The sequence below is a fragment of the Apostichopus japonicus genome, chromosome 11, assembly GCF_037975245.1.
Source record: "Apostichopus japonicus isolate 1M-3 chromosome 11, ASM3797524v1, whole genome shotgun sequence".
Classification (NCBI taxonomy): Eukaryota; Metazoa; Echinodermata; class Holothuroidea; order Aspidochirotida; family Stichopodidae; genus Apostichopus; species Apostichopus japonicus.
In genome coordinates this window covers 11,381,237-11,400,755 of record NC_092571.1, presented here as the reverse complement: position 1 = coordinate 11,400,755, position 19,519 = coordinate 11,381,237, and the positions used below count along the sequence as shown (strand labels likewise).

At 38.0% G+C, this 19,519-nt stretch overlaps 2 long non-coding RNA genes across 2 annotated transcripts; both read right to left on the bottom strand.

Moving 5' to 3' along the window:
* Positions 1-2,543: 2,543 nt before the first annotated feature.
* LOC139976074 (uncharacterized) lies at positions 2,544-6,886 on the bottom strand. Its single transcript, XR_011795986.1, has 5 exons — positions 5,717-6,886; positions 4,046-4,645; positions 3,585-3,897; positions 3,160-3,460; positions 2,544-2,999 (listed from the first exon to the last, which is right to left on the bottom strand). It is a non-coding gene; the product is annotated as an uncharacterized lncRNA (long non-coding RNA).
* Positions 6,887-8,810: 1,924 nt separating this feature from the next.
* LOC139976280 (uncharacterized) lies at positions 8,811-15,579 on the bottom strand. The gene is made up of 3 exons (XR_011796069.1): positions 15,254-15,579; positions 11,552-11,682; positions 8,811-10,124 (listed from the first exon to the last, which is right to left on the bottom strand). It is a non-coding gene; the product is annotated as an uncharacterized lncRNA (long non-coding RNA).
* Between the last annotated feature and the right edge of the window lie 3,940 nt (positions 15,580-19,519).

Below are 19,519 nucleotides of genomic sequence, written 5' to 3'. Positions count from 1 at the left end.
TTTTGTTGTGGTAATTTTGGTAACTTGTTTGAAAGATGTCGAACCAAAACATACTCCAAAATTTGGTGGTTTGATATGGAATGACCCATCTATCTATCTATATATATATATATGCATTTAAATGACTAATTAATGAAGCATTTCTTGATGGTAGCAAACTACAGTGAAGTGTAGCCTTTGTAAACAATGGATCATACGTAACTGTCAAAGAAGATGTGAAAAGCTTCTGCAAATTGTGGTCATATTAGCACACCTGGCAGTTTTGTGTCACCTCGTGGTCTCTTTATATATTTACCTGTATACAGTCTCACTAGACAACATCGTGAGATTTAGTAGTAGGCCTAATTGTCAGATTTACGCGACACAACAAGGGCTCTACTTTGTAGGTTACTACTATTCATACCAAGAACTTACATCTCTGTTAACTTCCGTTTCAAATGCGGCGTTCGACTTCTTTATTTTGTCAGCGAGTTTATTTGAGGAGCAGATTGGCTTACGGAACTGTTTAGGCATATTAAAATGACTTAGGAGGATGGAGAAGATAAAATTTAGCACCGAGACTTGATTATTATTAGGATAGCTTAGGTACGGAAGAGGAATGATGATTGCGTACAAGTGGCGGTGATTATTATTTTTAGTTTAGTTTAGTTTAGTAGAAAAAAGGATCAGGAGGGACACTTAAGTCCCCATCAAGGACCCTATAAAGAGAGGGAAAAAACTGAAGACACAAACACTCAGACCCGATTACAATGCTTAAAGTGCTTGTCCAAAGCATTCTTAAACCCATTGACACTACTTGCAAGTACAACTTTCTCAGGCAAACTATTCCACTCATTCACAACCCTATTAGAAAAAAGTTAAACAGCGCCACCTTATTATGTTGTAGTTTTCGATACGCTTTCTAGTCACTTCGCCCAACAACCATTTCGCCCAACTGCCATTTCGCCCAACCAGCCTGGTCATTTCGCCCAACCAGCATGGTCATTTCGCCCAACCATCATAGTCATTTCGCCCAACCAGCATGGTCATTTCGCCCATCCGTGTTGGTCATTTCGCCCAACCTTATTTTTACTAATATTCAGTCAGAACAATATTACTTTTTCTATTCCACTAGTTCAATTTGATTTATTTTGGATTAGGTTACTTCGTAATAGGTAAATAAAAACGTGAGGTTCGCTCGATATCGATCGGAGTCTGAGCAGTTATTTCGGGTATAATGGGAGGATTACACTACCTTAGGCGTTTACGCATACAATGGAAGTTATATTATTATACAAACACGGGGAATCATAAAAACCTATCAAACCTAACCCCTAATACACTGATCGATCCTCAAGTTTCCTCAATATTCGGTTCGTATATCCTGTAACGTTAACAATTCCCGAACGTTTCCTTTTCAAGTATCATATTTAATAAAGGTTGGGCGAAATGACCAGGCTGGTTGGGCGAAATGACCAGGCTGGTTGGGCGAAATGACCAGGCTGGTTGGGCGAAATGACCAGGCTGGTTGGGCGAAATGACCAGGCTGGTTGGGCGAAATGACCAGGCTGGTTGGGCGAAATGGTAAGGTTGGGCGAAATGGCAGTTGGGCGAAATGGTTGTTGGGTGAAGTGTCCTGCTTCCCACAATACCCACCGACGTAATACTATAAACACATAACCCTATATATTCTCGCTCTGTATGATTTTTTTTCCCAAAAGAATACAACAGAGTAATGAGAAAATATCACAAAAGACACTCCCTAAAAGATGAAACTTAGCAAGACCAAATTGTTACAGCAGCTCACCATTTTCACCTTCACGCCATATCGAAGTTTGTTAAGTCATAATTCATATCCTGTTTCAGTATGTGTTTGTGAACTGTATCGTCCAAGTTAGTAACAATGGACCTAAGCCCGCGAAGTGAGAAGCAAACGTGGGAGCTGGGGTTGGGGAATTTGTCTAAAACGGTTGTTACATTCCGTAGTAAACTCCAGATTGAACACATATATGCTCTTGAAATATGTGTTTGCTTTGTAACCTTCATCAGTAAATTGTGCTGGAATAGATCTGAATTAAGCTAAAAATTAGGGGTTTCTTTTATCAAATCAGCCTAGGCTACTTACATGAAATACGCCCTACCCGGCTGCTGTTCTTCTGGTCGACTCCCAGCACATGTCTTTTCTTAACATACGCATATGCGGAAACTTTCCATGGAATATTCCAACAGTGAAAACATATGTGAATCAACGACTGACGAGCGCGGCTGTGTCATGAAATGTCACAAGGCGTAGACTAAGCTCCGCAGCCGTTGTTTCAACAATAAAGAAGAGTAAAAACAAAATTAATGAATACAGTCGTTTTCGTTACACCATGTATTTTGGTGGGTCAACATGGCTTTCAGGAGAACTTCAACCGTTCGATTATATATATTCAGACACAAAGATAGAGAGAGAAAGAGAGTGGTTTCTAAGCAGTTATAAAGTGTATTTCACAAATAAAACAAGTATAATACATTTACTTAAAATAGGTGTTAAATGAAATAAAAAGGCATTTCTCTGTCATTGTGTATTTCAATTTAAAACCAAAATAACCTGTCTCCTATTGACGTTCAAATGCAACAACAGCACTTTAAGAGTTAATTATGGTTGAGCGCACTTGGGACCTATACCCCCAAGTCCCTGCCCATGCCCTCCTTTCTCCCCGTAGGGACAGGCGATGACTTAGTTCCTGTTACCTGCAGCTCTACTGGTGTTCTGCATCCAAATTGCCCAGCATCTTGGCACATGAGCAGCAACCTATTTGTAGAGCGTGTCCCCTGCTCAAATTCGTCCCAATAATTTAATAATCATTTTCTGGATGTTTTTGTAGCCTTTTCTCTCCACTCTATTTAAATTGCCCTCTGACACGAGCAGAACTTGAAGTTTGACATAGCTGGCTGCCTCAAACATGGCCCACACCAGAGAATAAAATGGACTTTTAGCCCCTTACCTTCTTGTTGAGAGCATGCATGGTGCCACCCTGTAAAGAAACAAGTTAAATAGCTGTTAATATAAATTGAGCAAAGTCTGCAACAAGTTTAGTTATTAATGTAATGCATTTTGTAATATGACTATTAAAAAGATATAGTTCAAACAATTAGTTAAAGGATATAAAGTATCAACTCCTATCAATCTATTACCTTCTACATCATGTTTTGTATTGATGGATCTCCGATACATTCACCATGAATCAGTACATGCATCATTCACCATGGATACATGCACCATGCATCAGGTGCCCACAGTCCATGGCCAATCCCGGTCTCCCGGATATATGTACAGAGGGCCTTCATTTGATCTGATGATGCCTCCCCTGCCAGAATATCAAACTGGGGCCGGATTTGTCCCACTGGCAGCATGAGCAGAGCCATCATTTTTTGTTATGAAGGCCTGTGACCCACTGTCATCAAGGTAAGCCGTCCGTAGGCCTAAATTTTGCACCTACAAAAGAAAGGTTGATAGTTGGATGTTACTAAAAATAACATATAACAAAACATATAAAACGAGACATACATATTTCCACCGAAAACTTTTCCAATGAAATAAAGACATTTTCTTTATTTACCTTTCTCCAAACTGCTTGACGCCAGTGAAAATTGCTGCCCAGAATGGTGACATCCCTAAAGATGAATTGAGCTCCTCTCCATGAAGCTGCCTCGAAATCCATCATCATTCACCTCACCCTGGGTTCTGTAGGGGGGGGGGGCATTCTTCACTGCTTTCAGGACTTTTCTTTAATTTGTCCTTCTTCTGCGAGACATTATAGCAAAAAAGTAGAGGTAATTGCTTGATGTTTTTCCCTTGCTGTATGAAAGCATGGATTGAAAAAAAGTTGGCTGAAGGGAGATCGGCATACCTTAAAAGTGGTATCAGCGTACCTGTAAGAAGAAATTCCAGAAAGGAATTTATAATATAATATATGTCCTGCATAAGATGGAATGAACGATCTCAGATGTAGCATGCCAATGTGAACACTTAGAAGCACACTGTTAGAGGGTCATAATGTAATAAATGAAAAACACTCACCAGCACTTTGATTTTGAGAGTTAAACCAAGCTGTTGCTCTAGTAAATAAAACAAATCGGTAGGATGAAAATCGATTGATAAAAGAAGAACATAATACAAGTGTGACGGGGTCCTGTACATAGCCTGTATTACACAACAAGTACCGGTACAAATTAAGACGTGAACAGTTAAAATGTCATTCTGCTCTTTACTCCTCCCCTCTCTTTCCGTGCTCCCTATCTCAACGGCCAAACCAATCCAACGCAAATATACATAAAGGTAAAGAATGTCACTCTATAGTAAGGGTACAAACGCTGTATCAGACTAACAATAGGGCACACTCTCCATGCATGATTAAATACAATAGGCACCTGAGGTGCAGGAATTTAGTTATGCAAATACATGTTGTCACCTAAAACACACGCGCAGTTACCTTTGGACATGCGTAGTCGGCTGGAGAGCGCCCCCTGTAATACGGATGGAAGAAATATATAATCAACAAGCAATTATTAGACAAGGTAACAGACTGTGACACAAGTACTTACCTGCATGGTAAATGTTGCATTCAATTCTTGGATGAAGTTGTCAAGATGAGCTTGAAGCTGTTGTAAGATACGTATACTGACAACAAGAGTTTTAATCCAATTTAGGTATATGCTGATCAAATGTTGTTTCAAGCTTTTAACACCCCCCCCCCCCCCTTCGCAGTTTTGCACATTTTTTTGGCATTTGGAAATCTTACTCCCTAAAGTAACCAAAATTACCTCAATATAATATCACTATACTCTCTGGGACCTGACCTGTCTGAGCTTAGAGGCTCAGAGCATAGCAAACAGTATCCAAAGTCAATGGATGTATATACTTAGGCCTACAGTACAGTTAGCTTAGACGAATGTGTCAATTTAGGGGTATGAAAGAACTTGACACGGCAGACATTTTGTGGTCAAATTCTGCTCGATTGTACATTGCATAGACACAGAACAATAAATATTTTTAGATCATGACATTTCCGGGGAACTATACATATATGAAAAACGCATACAGTTGAGTGATTTTGGATTGTTCGTTGATAGACATCGTTAGTCAAACCCTTAAGTGCGTCAATTATCAGCCCATCATGCTACTCCTTATTTGTCAATTGTTTCGTTTTGGAATACACGTGGTTCTTCTTTATAATTTGTTACGAAGTCAGATACAAGTTTGCGGGAATGGTTAAAGAAGAGTCAAGACAGAGGAGACAGAGACTTCAATTATACGTTAACATAATTTTATTGCTTCCAATAAATACAAACAATAAGAGATACTATATATTTATATTTATATAAATATATATACATATATAGCCTATATATAGCCTATATATATAGCCTATATATATATATATATATAAAGCCTATAATATATATCTATATATATATATATATCTATCTATATAGATATATATATCTATATAGATAGATAGATAGATATATATATAGATATATATATATATATATAGGCTATATATATATATAGGCTATATATATATATATAGGCTATATATATCTGGATATATATATATATATATATATATATATATATTTATTATATATATATATATTTATTATATATATATATATATATATACATTTATTATATATATATATATATTTATTAGGCACCGGTACATTACAAATTAAGAAAAAAACTTACATAATCAATGCTAAAGCGCGAGGAGGTATACCGTACCTCCAGGAACGCTCGTCAACGGCAACGCTGGCTACTGTGGCTACTGTAACGTTGGCAAGTTCGCATTCCAGAAACGGCGTTGGCTACCGAGAAGTTTGGGGAGTTCGCTTTCCGGGAAGGAGCCTCGAAATTGGGTGAAACTAGGTGGCAAGTTTAACAAATTGGAAATTTAAGTCCTTTCATCAATAGTGTCCGAATCCAGTGGAAGTATAGTATAGGCAGCAGGTGTTAACGATTGAAAATTGATAGGAAAGTCTGTCAAATAAAGAAACCTTCTCAGAAACTTCCCGAAAATAATTTAAGGAAGAAGATCGAGATACAAGACGACAGACATAACAAGGCCCTGACAGCGTCACTAAAAGCAGTGAGAACGACCATACGGCTCTGGATACAGATTCGCTTCGAATAAGATTCCACCGGTGATATCGTTAGCGCGACCGTTACCGGATCTTGCGTAATATGGCTTTTGTTAAGATTCCAGAGATACAAACAACTGGAGAGCCAGGTGCGTGAGGCTCTTGCGAAATATGGCTTTCCAAGTAAACATGTTAACAAACTTGTGAAGTTAATTCATGAACTTCTTAGCAATATATACATATCATTTATGAAACAGCAACTATTAATTTGACCTCTCACAGCCTCGCCACGGGCTTCCTAGCTGGTCTAATACCTGGTCTTTGTAACGGTCATTACCTAACCTAGCTGTGTTGACTATAGGAAGGAGAAGTCACACGTGGAAGTAGCCAAAGTGGGTTAAACTACTTGATAATTCCGAATTCTTCCAAGCAGAACCATTTAATCTAGATAAGCGAATATGAACACAAGAAATTCATTTGTGGGAAAAGGTTTGATGCAGCTTTCCCACGCCTATGACAATTTCGCCCTGTAAGAGCCCCCGCCCCCTAAAAAAAAAGCATAACAGACGTTACTTTTATTGGAGATATGTCGATTTCAGGATTTATGATGACACGCTTGGCACATCGTAGACGGAAAGATGCATGTTTATAATAACTTTACTACCTGCATTCTCGATAGAGAAAAGAAGCCTCTTATAGAAAGCAGGGTTAGACCATCTGCGCCGACTCTTTGATCTTTCTTAACAACTGTTAGATGACAATGATTTATATATATATATATATATATATATATATATATATATGTGTGTGTGTGTGTGAGTTAGTAAAAATCCGTCTGTATGATTGTTAACATATCGAAATAACTGTGAAAAAGAAACATTGTTCTATTTATATTGCATTATTCTTCACCATATCACGCCGTAATGATTGTAATGATAAAATTAAAACATTTTCGATTACATTTGTTAATTTATTCTTCTTTTTTATGGTGCAAATGTGAAGAAGGTGTTTAAGATGCTGCGGCATTATATGTATTCATTGAAATAAATGAGAAGCCTTAAAAAAAAATTCCACGATAATTCCGGTGTACGAACAGATTTAATTAAAAAAAATTGAAATAGCCTCATAAAGGCCACCAAATCGCCATTTGAATGAATCTTGTCAACTTACAATGTCTTTGACCAAGAACAACCCAAGGAGAATACATAGGCAGTATCACACAAGTGCAAAAACACAAACGTTTTCCCGCCAAAGAAATAGAGTCCAAAAAGAAGAAAAGGAAAAGAAAAGATAACAGACAGTAGGCACAACACATGCACAACACATGCACTTGCACAATACAACACATGCACAAACGATTGCATTGCATCCCAACGCCAATCGCGGCGGGTACAACTTTCATGGGAGGATTTCTTGTTTTCAGTCGGGGAGGCCTTAGACCACTTCTCCGCCGGGGCTCAGGACGCCTTTCCATAAAGGTTCATGCCTTTATCTAAATCAGTCGGGGAATACAAATTTGGCAACCACCTCTGAAATCCTGCGTGTGTACGTCAGTGGTTATCAGAAATGGCCAACGGTCGCCAGGACGCGAGCATGATCACTTGAAAATTCAATTACGAAAGTCGTCATAACTGTTCATTCAGGGAATGATTTAGTCTTATCTTCTCTATCGCAAGGGAAACGAAGTTTATTGAATAGATTGTCTGGTGCCAGCCATATACTGAATATCCAGCTGTAGCACCTTTTCAGCTTGCAAAATATTTTCCTACAGAAAAATTCCAGACGTTGTTACCCAATATATCACAACGTTCAAGTAAATCCAATCTGTATTTGTTCGATCATTATAGCTACTGCACGTATGACCATGTTTCTACATAGCACAGAAATCCCTACAGATAAAGTGGCAACTCACTACGTATGGTCGAGCATATATTTTGTATAAACATCTATGTATATAAAATATCAAATAGAGTAGGCTTATATTGTATATTCATGGACATGGTATAGAAAAATTGTTTTCACGTGTGAGGGTCTAGTGTATATACAACCTTATAGGGATCGAGGGCTCATGCTTCAAAGCACTTATACTGACAGTATGAACAGTTTCTAACTTGTTGTCATACTACTCATAATGCTATTACGATTATACTTAATTGCAAAGCGGGATATGAAAGTAAAATATAGGAAATGTTTTCCTAACTGGTTGCAATACTTGATACAAAATATATTCAGCGTACTATACAAAATACTAACTGACATCACTAGCCGGCCATATACACATCAAAAAGTAATGCATAATATTACAGTCGGCCTGTGAAATACAATAAACAGACGTAAGATTGCTTGAGAGATTTTCTGGGGCACGAAAAGCAGACACAAGTGGGGAATATCAAATATGCAAACGTGCGAGGCATTTTACAAACTGAAAGACAAGGATATTCAGTGTTTTCCATCCTGGAGCAACTTAAGTCCCCGATGGCCCCCCTTGATGTGACGTGCACTTGTACCGGTATCTTCAAATTCACTCTCACTTTACAATTGCCACAGAACGGTGTGTAGTACTAATCATTTCTTAGAATAGCTGGGACACTTTTCGTAGTACAGAATTAAACGGTTCAAAAGCGACCTGGACATTTTTAATGAAAAAAAAACGACTTTCGAAATAAAATTGGACCAATCAATCTTTTGTGACCTATACAGTGATATGGGATTTTGATATTGAACGGTACCACAAAATTGACCAAAATCATCTCAAAACTGTAAATTTTGATTAAATTAATAGAGGATGAAATAGAGTGAGACAAAATCAGAGGAAAACTAAAGACAAACCCAAAATTTCATTTCATTTTTCATGTCATTTCATTTCATTTATTTGTTTTGTTATTTATTAATTTGACGTTGTTATTTTTCCTCTGCAGTTTTCTTCGAATAGTACAAATTAATTTGTTCTTTGTTAATATTATAAACTAAAGCTTATTATGATATAAAAAGATTTGTAGGAGTCATGTTACAATACAAAAGAAATAAGGGGAAAAGACCGAAAGATGACTGTATATATATATCGTGTATAATTCCCTAAACGTACGGGGCAAAAACTGGCAAGTTATTAGCGATAACTGGGGGTCAATCAAAGTCATTTCTTCGAATATGCCATTGTATGAGTTTTCTGTGTATTTAATACAACGCTAAATTATAGCAGATGTACACAGTAGCGATATAACGGTGCATGCTTGTACATGCCTCGAAATAAACTTCTGATTTTCAATAACATGTAAGACTTTAATTACTTCAAAAGTGAACATTTTGGGTTACAAGTAATATAATACAACTTTGAGTGGCTCTTACAGGAAGTGAAATGAGTTCACGTAAATAATCTTAGTACGGTATCGCAACCAAACCACGCGAGAACCACTTAACTCAAGCTAAAAGTCTTCTGTATTGACCCCAAATTTTAGTAAGCCTATGGTGATTTTTTTTTAGACGTTTTCAAAAGTACTTTCCTGCAGGTTCTGGTCATAGAAATGAATAATTAAATGTCTCAGTGTGTGTAACTACTCTTACAGTGACCGTAAAAGGATTATTAAATTTTGAGCATGGGTGACCATTAATTGACTTCCTAGCCTGTTTAGTGGGCAATGTTGAGAACCATTAAGAAGCGATTACATAAAATATTGCAGCCAAATTGTTACTTCATTACAAAACAATATACAAGACTATAATAGCCTATATAAATGCTTTGCTACAAAGTCCCACAGTATACTAATAATGATTTATTTAGCAGTTTACCCAACAGAAATGACATTTGCTACCGAAAATATTAACAACACCAACATGTCGAACAGGTTATACGGAAGCTGATAAGCACCATTGCAAAAGTCTTCCAGACAACAATATATACATGTCTCTATCCCATTGACTTCCGTACAAATATTAAAGCACGAAGACCCACAAGTGCGGTTTATTGCATGTGGACGATAGTGGCTGGGAATCAATGTTGATACACGGACTTCATGTTTCTGAAAAAAAAATGTATTGTTTCGCCTGAATACTAAATAAGAATAATTTTTAAAACGCATTTAAAACGGAAATTACAATTTCATACTTACGCATATACTATATGACTTGAGGGTTATCCTTTATTATCTTTGTCATGGCTGGTATACATTTAGTAAGAGGGGTAGGGGTAGAAGAGGGGCAGGGCAGAGGAGGGGTAGGGGTACATCTAACGCTATTTACATTTTTGGAAATGGCAATACGGAGGGGCAGTAGAAGGCGGAGAGGAGGAGAGGAGGGGAAGAGAAGGGAGAGGGGAAGGGGGGAGAAAAAGGAATATAATGATTGAAAAGGCAATTAGCTGAGAGAACCAAACTGCGTAACTCATACCCGAATCTATCCGGTAGTTACAGTACAATGGAATAGGCAGCCCTTAGCTAAGTATGGCTACATAAGGGCACGCCCCCACCCCGTGTAGACTACCGGCCCGTCCCCTTGCATATGTGCCACTACCAGGTGTGCAAAACCTTCACAAGTTACAGGACACGAACATTGTGTCCTTCTATAAATTGTTGATGCCGATCATTAAATTATTGGTTCTCTCTTCCAAACGCAGGAGAAATGTGTTTTACATGCACTGTCAGAATATTATGCATTGCATAACCTAACTAAAGAATTCTTTATTGTTTTGATTGTTCTTATTTGTATGGTTTAGAGCAAACATAAAATACAGATGGTGTGAAAATAAGGAAGATTGAAGGTGATTGAATGCATTTTATAAATGTTTTGGTTAATGTGGATATATTACTCCGAGCGAGCTGACGGAAAGGGTTGGAATTCAATACGCTAAACTCCTTGCTCTTCTAGCTCAACCTCTAAACCTTCATGGTTTTTGAAGATTACAGGCGCCACGAAAGGCCAACTCATCAGCCTTCTGAATTATGCCAGTTGAAAACTTCTATCTATGCTTTAGCAGGCTCGGAAAGTGACGAATTCAGTGTGTGAGTCAATAGAGCAATTAATTGTGCTACGATACATAATTTGGAGTATGTTTACATCGCAATGTTTCATAGGGGTTCTCTCTGTGTATATTTAAGTGCATTTTACCGCCAAGCTCGGTACTAGCACGTTATGCATTGGAGAAGGTATTGTACTATGATCAAAACAACCAATCGAACTCACCAGACAACGTGACTATGAATTTTAATGTCAATTTAAAAGCCAAATGCCCTGTAAAAGGTTTATTTTCTAGAAATGTCGTACAATAGCCAAGGGCATATAGGTCTAAGTTCTCCGATGCGAAAAAAAAAGTTAGGGAAAAATTCACGAAGGACAAAACTAGCCTGAAGTGACTATTAGATTAAACAAATTTTAGTTGTAAATGTGTCATGTGTGCCTTTATATGTTTCACTCTAGCATAATTATAAGACTTTGAAATGGTCATGCTTACAATACAATATTTGTCACACGAGTCGTCAACATTCACCGATGTATTTTCCTTGTACATGAACTCGTCCTCACAATCGTCGTTCGAGCCATCAGTCGTTGAGCAGATGTAACAGCTATTACCGGCAGCTAGCCCTGTACGAATAATTGTGAAAAAGAAACATCAACTGCATACAGGCGCGGGAGAAGGGGTGGGTGTGGGGGTAGTAGGTGTGGGGGAGGGTCCACCAAAAATTGAACGTAGTTATTAGCACAACTTTTCGTGTAGACCTAATTTCTAGCATAAATATGCCAGAATGCACATTTCATGTGTAAAATTTTAAAATTCTTTGGGGGGGGGGGGAAAGCAGCCCCCTTCATGGGAGTCGGCTTGAAAATAACTCTTGCTTGACCTTCGTGGGTCAATGAACCTTGACAAAATGACATTATTGTGGTTAGAACGTCAATAGTGGGAGTCAATTAATAAACTTAGTAGGGGTTGGAAAATACTTTGCACATCTTATCACTAGATACCACGTGTTCTCGTTGATCAAAGTAGTCCTCCTCCCCCACCCCCTCCCCCACCCCCAATAAAAACGTCCACTTTTAGTATACCAGATCTGCGAGTTCAACACCGGGCGTCTCGTCGTCTAAGACCTGTAATTACTTTTTACTATTATAGAAAAAAAGCACTCTGTACAGTTTTCGAGCTAACTGATCACAAACTCACACGTTTATCAAACTGGCATTCATTCCTCCAAAGAGTCATCACCATGGAAACACTCAAGGAGTGAAATTCTCACCGTATTCCAAATCAAGTTTGTATTCTCCCTAGGGTCTGTAAAGTCAGGTTGGGTTCGTGCACAGTTATGTCGCCCTTCCTCTGAAGTTTTCATTTATCGTATAATTGTTTGATAAACGCGAGAAGAATCAGATATTTCCCCTGGCGCTATATAATTGACTCCGGACGCCGCGGCTGTATATATCTCCCATATTACCCCCTCTATAGCCCTCGTTACCCCCCCCCCCCCCGGAGACCTGATTCTCACACAACAAAACGTTGTCACTTAAAACAGCCATTTTTACGTGACTTTCGTTGTGATATTTGATTAAAAATTCCCGTTAGAAACATATTTAATTATCTCAAGTTTTACTACAATTTCAAACATTTGAGTAAAACTCAATCTCATTGGATTTTATATACATATTTTGCTTGTCCATGTGGTTCATAGCGGGCATTAAAATTTGTCTGGTTGATTAATTAAATGTTGAAAATTCATACAGTTGGGACAATTTTTTCTATACTGCTGTGTTATGTCCCGCTTCAGAGCATTCGTATTGTGAATACGAGCAGTATGAATATCAGTTTCTATCAGATCAAGGTTAGGAACTGTTTGTACTGACAATACCAGTGCTTTGAGAGCATGATATTGGAGTACAGTTTTAGAGAGGTATTAGTATTAGGAAATTGTCCCAACTGGCTGCGGATTCGATATACCCACTGATATTAATTTCCTTCAATAAACTAGGCGCCTCAGGGTGTCTTATATATTTATGATCAATTACTATCTTAGACTATTAGTCGCTCGATAATTGGATTGATGAAATTCCAGACCAATCGAAAAAAACTGTATTTTACGTCGCATTTAGTGACAAATCACACTTGAAACTGCTTGACAAATTTGTAATGTACTGTGAACATGTCAACTGAGTTCAGGGGAGTAGGAAGCTTCCAAAACGTGGGGGGGGGGGGGTGGGGGCACAACATCAGAGGGGCACTTGCTCATTCCACAACCACCACTCGTTATGCTATAAACCGATACACACCGGCCATATCACTTAAATATATATAATGTGTTAGTATGCTATCAATACTCTTATGGTGCGCTGCAACATTGTTTTTTTTTATTTATTGAGATTGTTTATTGTTAACCGTTCTACAAAACGATCTGGGATGGAATTTTAAATTTTCATGTACAGACTAAAAATAAATAATTAAAATAAAATATTTCAATTAACAAAGGCTTAAGATATCCAAAAGACAGTTCTTCATCAAAGGGGCACATTTTATTTGCCAGAAGGGCACATTTGCTAGTTGGAAAAAAAGAGGGGGGCACTTGCCCCCAGTGCCCCCCGGCTCCTATCCTCTGTCTGAGTTCGTGTATTCCCGTTGACATTTATTTTGCATCTGAGACACTGGTCTAATGGTCTATGTATTAGACTCAATACTCCAGTCACTTTAATTAATGAACATCACTTGCTTAAAGAGTCATTTATCCAAACTTACAAGAAATATAGAAATAAAACCGATACCGATGTACCAAGAATATCAGTCAGAATACCAATACATTAAGATGGCAAAACATCTCCTTAATTATTTGTTAAGGCAATTTTACTACTGGCTCACAATTCGCAAAGTATAGAACAATTTAAGGAGTTTTGAGACAAGTTTGCTGTTGTTGCTGCTAGGATTTTTTAGAAGATAGATGCTCTTACAACCTCAGATTTTCATTGCGTAAAATATCGCTTTGATTTAGGCAGTGTAATGGAGTAATAGCGATATTTTCTCGCGCACCAATCTGCAGCTAAAAAACAAGATGAATAATTGGGAAAATGTACGCAGCCGCTCTAATCGAGAGGCAGTTCAAAGTAGCAGTGAGGTACTGTATAGGCTTAGGACTCGCGCACACCTAGTTACTGTATAGTATATGCCTAGTAAAATAGATGAGTCCTAATGTTACAAAAGCCAAGCTATCTTCGTAGGTATTTATAACAGATATTGTAGGCCTATTTTTAATTATTTGAGAAACTATAGTAGGCCTAGCTGCTTATTTATGATTCTGCGTCATGTTTTATTTTGTTCATACTTTTGGTGCAAAAATGTTTAATTTCATAATGCACAGAAACATACTTTTCCAATGTGCAATTACGTAGCACCATGCAATCTGCCTAAGTGTCTTTTCTTTCTTCACAGAAAGTATTGATGTTGCAGATCTGTACTTTGGAAACGTGACCAAATATCATAGGCCTAGTGGCGAGTGGAATTTGGCAAGTAGAATTTTATTCACGGTCGCCAAATAGCAAGTACTTTTAAAAATATTTGTCGAGGCCTGAAAACCTCTAAGACATGATTTCTCATGGTAGAAATCATGGATACTTTTCATACATGGTTTATGGAGTTGCCACATTGAATGAATACAACAATCTGTTGCTTGTGAGGTCAAATCTCATTTGAGGTCACCCAGAGGTCAAACTCTAAACCCTGTACATTATATCTAACGATGGGAATCGTGGATACTTCTCATATTGTTTTTGGTGGAGGTGTGTATTGCCACGTACAGTATACTAACCTGTGTTTATCATGCCATTGTGTAATTGTACATCAAAATAGTGGTTCGGACCATTTATATTGTAACAGCTACTTCTGGTTAACAAGCAGAAGTGAAGTGCATTGAAGTCATTGAAACCTCAATGCATTTTGCATTCTGGTTATGTTAGTTTAGGAGGGGTTCTTTACACGTGACTTCGTATGGACGATAACACTAACTGAGGATAAACTGAAGAGTGCACATCTTAACAGCAAAAAAATATTCAAAATTCAAAATATGTTCGAATTGATTTATTAACCCATTTTAACTTATAGTTAGAAAATAAGCTAAAGTAATTATATGCAGAAGCTGCATCTGAAAATAGATGCAGCTATATATAACTACTGTAAGCTACTTACCATAGCTGTTGACGAAGACGAACAACACAGTAAAAACCTTGGCAAATTTGATGTGTAGCTCTCTTTTCGAACAAGCTCTCAGTATGCCATTAGTAGTGAAAACTCGCACTAGAAGAACCATTATGAAGTCTCTCGGTTATTCGAAGCAAAGACAGCAACAGCCAGAAAGATGAAACAGAATGTAAAAGACTTTATATACATTCTATAATGAGATTTAGTAGCCGTGGTCTGTGCATTTTTAAAGCCACAAACAAGCTCTTTCCAACAGCCGTGGGGAATTGAAGTTAGCGGAAGCTTTCATCGCCTGTATCGGTTCAGCTGCAAGCGTTCCTATTCCTTCTTTATCGATTTCTGTGTTCTAAATCAGTTATATAGCTTTAGACTTTTTTTAAATAATCCAAAAACCAACCGACAAAAAAGCAAGGACTTTCTCGGGATAATTGGTATTGATTGCTAGACTAGAACCGATTTATGAGATGAACAGTCCTCATTGTTTAGTTTTATTTGGTAGTCAGTGAAGTATAACTTGAAGAAAGAAGAGATTAAACTAGTAAAAAATCTGCATGGACGAGTTTATCAATTACTAGTGGGTTTCTTTTTAAGGCGAAGGTTGGGGTTTGGGGAATAGGGGAAGATGGAGGTGCAGTTGGGTAAACAACATCAGTCGAATAGGTAATCCGACATACAGCTTACCATTTAGATCACCGGCGACATCCAGTCCCGCCAATGCCAACTTGTTAAGTATCAAGTTTCATTCAGTATGTATAATGTATATGATCCATAAAAAGATTAAATTAAATTAATCTTTGGAAACACGTCACAAGATGAGATCAACTATATTGGTAGGTTTGGGGAGGGCACTACATGAACGTCACTTTTGTACAGTTTATCTGTGTCACTGTCCTCCCCTCCCCTTAAAGTCTTTATTTTGCCTTAAAGGGTGTGACGACTCGCGCAAAAAGAAACGTCTAATGCCGGTAATCTGACCTAGTTTCGAATGAGGTGTAACAGAAATGTTAGACACCATCGATCCCAGAAAATACACACACAGCTTGCTACCGTCGGTAATTAGACACTAGTGTACAGCCAATACATGCAGCTGCGGTCAATACCCACAGCACAGTGTACAAACGATACAGCGATGGACATCTCAGGTCCAGCTAAAGATAAACAAGGTATCACGTTTTATTACTGTCTGCATTTTGTAGCGACACGAACAACACGTCACTTGCAAGCAACGGAAAGTTAACTTTTTCAGATGGCCGCACGCGTTATGGGGCGAGTCTTCAATGCCTTTAAAGTATATTACGAACATGAGACTTTAGGATACATTATTCTTTATCCCGTATATATATCCCCATGGTCCCTATAATTTATCCCGGAACCTGCCGTTGTAGCAAGCTCTGACTTAGGGGTATCCCCCTAAATTAATCTAGCATATAAATAGGTAAGCAAGGATGTGCTTATGAACTTTGTGTGAGGTTGTACACCCATATAGTGGTGGTCTAATTCTTCCCCGGATGAATGCAAAATTACCCCGACTGAACCATGCCCTCGACTGAGCCCTTCCCCCGACCGACGAAGGGAGGTGGTCACTCCTCTCCTTTGTGCACGCCTCTGATGTAAGCCATTTTTCACATCCCAACAGTAACGGCGAATTAGTAAGCAAATAACACATTTTAGAGGAGAGTGGACTATTCTCTTTTCAAAACCTATAGCTACGGTGGGAAAGGAGGGATTTGAGACTTTTTTATATAACTGTAATTAAGAAGAACTTTTACTCAGCATCCAGATGAAATTTGCATTTAATTAGACTATTTTCCATTTTCGCGATTAAAACATGTGAAGTTGACATGTTTGGTATACCAACAGTAAACTTTAAGCGAATACGTTTGATATCATAGGTGACATTCTTTTAATAATAGCTTACGTTTGTATGGAAATTGAAACAAAGGTAGATTGAGCTGTGTGTACTAATACATACTAGCCGCAATGTAGTTGACCTCGATCGTTACGCCAATGATGTCATACTATCACGTGATCGACATTTACCGATTTAAGGGAGAATAATCCATGAAATGCCCTATTGACTTACACACTAATGCATAACAGTAATGTGGTCTCTAAGTCTGGCTTTAGCTCACCCCTACCTATTACTGTATAACTGACACAGTTGACCATTCATGGCACCTTTAATATCCCGTATCATGACCATGTAGATTTTTAGTTATGAGAGCTGGAAGTTTTCGTCACCACCTCTTCACTCACCAATAAACAATTTTCGTACTCTCAGTTCTTGGATGGCCATAAGTGGTCTAAATATGCCTCAATTTCCCCCATATTACACCACTTGTTCTTCCATCTATGCTCATCGACATCCAAGCAGCAAAAACCAGATCCTGGTTGATAAAATATCGAGAAAGATGTTCTCCTGCTGTTCCTTTCTTTGTTTCTTGTTTTGCACTTTTCATTGAAAGAGAACACCCGTGCGGACTGATATATACTCTATATGGAGTATACCACCTTGATATTTGGTATATGTGTATATACTTAAACTGGCACAATGCTATGTAGCTTTGGAAGCTGATGTATCATGGTACTATATTAGTCCCTTGTCTTAAAATTGCTATAGAGAAGTTAAAAAAAAACAATGCTTTCTTGCAGGTTCTGGTCCTCTGATACTCGGACATAAGCGGCTTGTTAGAATGTTATATACGCAGAATTAAACAGTGTGGGTAATTAATTTTAGAGTGACAGTAAAATTACTTGCTTAAAATTTAAGCAGGCGTGAGTATTATCTGAATTTCTGCCATATTTGGGGGCAACACTAACGATGTAATTTAATATTTAACAATTGTTGTGTAGTAGCCTTCGTGGCTAACTATGCACTTAGTGAATTTCAAAGTAACAATTGTTATTGCCACTAAACGATTGCTTCAATTACTCAGGATATGACCGAGTCAATTGAAACGCAAACAGTTTTATTGTCTTAACGGAACAATGAACATTTGTAAGTATAAACTTGAGTAAGCTAACAGCGAATCTGTTTGGAAATTAAACTGGTTATAGAACTTTAGCGAAGAAACTCAACCAGCACCTTCCTGAAATACTTATTGATAATTACTCACTCTAAAGCTACCGTATTGTTTACGTGCCATCCATGCTAGTTAATCTAATCCACGTCAAATCTAATTGAGTATAGTCGTTTTACATCATCTCACTGTGTAAGTCTTGTAATTTTGTTTGTATTTGTATGTATGTATGTTAGATCCTCCTGCAAGTAGGAACTCGCGAGGGAGCCTCATTGGCTTATCAAAGCCGCAAGCTGACCGAAGTCAGTCTCTTAGATCCATATTTAACGTCCATGAATGTGAATTGTCAATTGTCAACAACTCTGTAACATGACGACATATATTAATCTTGGAGTGACTCAAACCGAGGACCCTATGATTGGAAGGATAATACTTACTTTTGGATAATACTTACTTTGTAATATCTTCCATGTGAAAATATTTGTATAACGAAGTGTACATTTCACTTGATGCATATGATAGCGGAGAAGGGCCATGGTTGGGGTTTAGTTATGGGAAGTAAACAGTCATTTGGTGGTAGAAGTATTCGTCGCACTGTTTCTCACATGTATATTCTACATGTATAGCTTAGAAAGCCTATCACAAGCATAGCTTGCACGTTTGATTGTTACGGTTAAGGTTTGAAAGTAGTAAGTACCTGGCAACACCCATTCTCCCACCTTGGCCTAGTAATCTCCCACCTAGGCCTTTATGACGACATAAAGGAAGGGGAGATGACGGGCCGTGTTAAGGCCGCTGCATGCCTCACCGTACACAAGGGCGGCGGAACCGGGGGGGGGGCACAGGGGGCACGTGCCCCCCACTTTTCCTCAGGTTAAAAATGTGCCCTTTTTCTACCTAAAAATTTCTAAATAAATAAAGAGTTTACAAAGCGAAACCCACGTCGAATGAAATATTTCGGGAAGTTTTAAATGTTTACTACCACAGGCGTAGGAACCCAATTTGATTTGGGGGGGGGGGGGGGGCTGTAACAACTTGCCCGAAAAACATTACCAAAATAATATCAGTTTAACCATTGAAAAACACATAGAAAATTATTTTTCTTTCAGTATTTTGACATATTTCATTTGCTTTCATGCATGTATCGATCGCGTGTGCAGGGACTTGGACTTTATAATGATTTTCCAATTTCCCAATTTGCACATTAGATATTGCAGTGCTAGTATGCATTGTT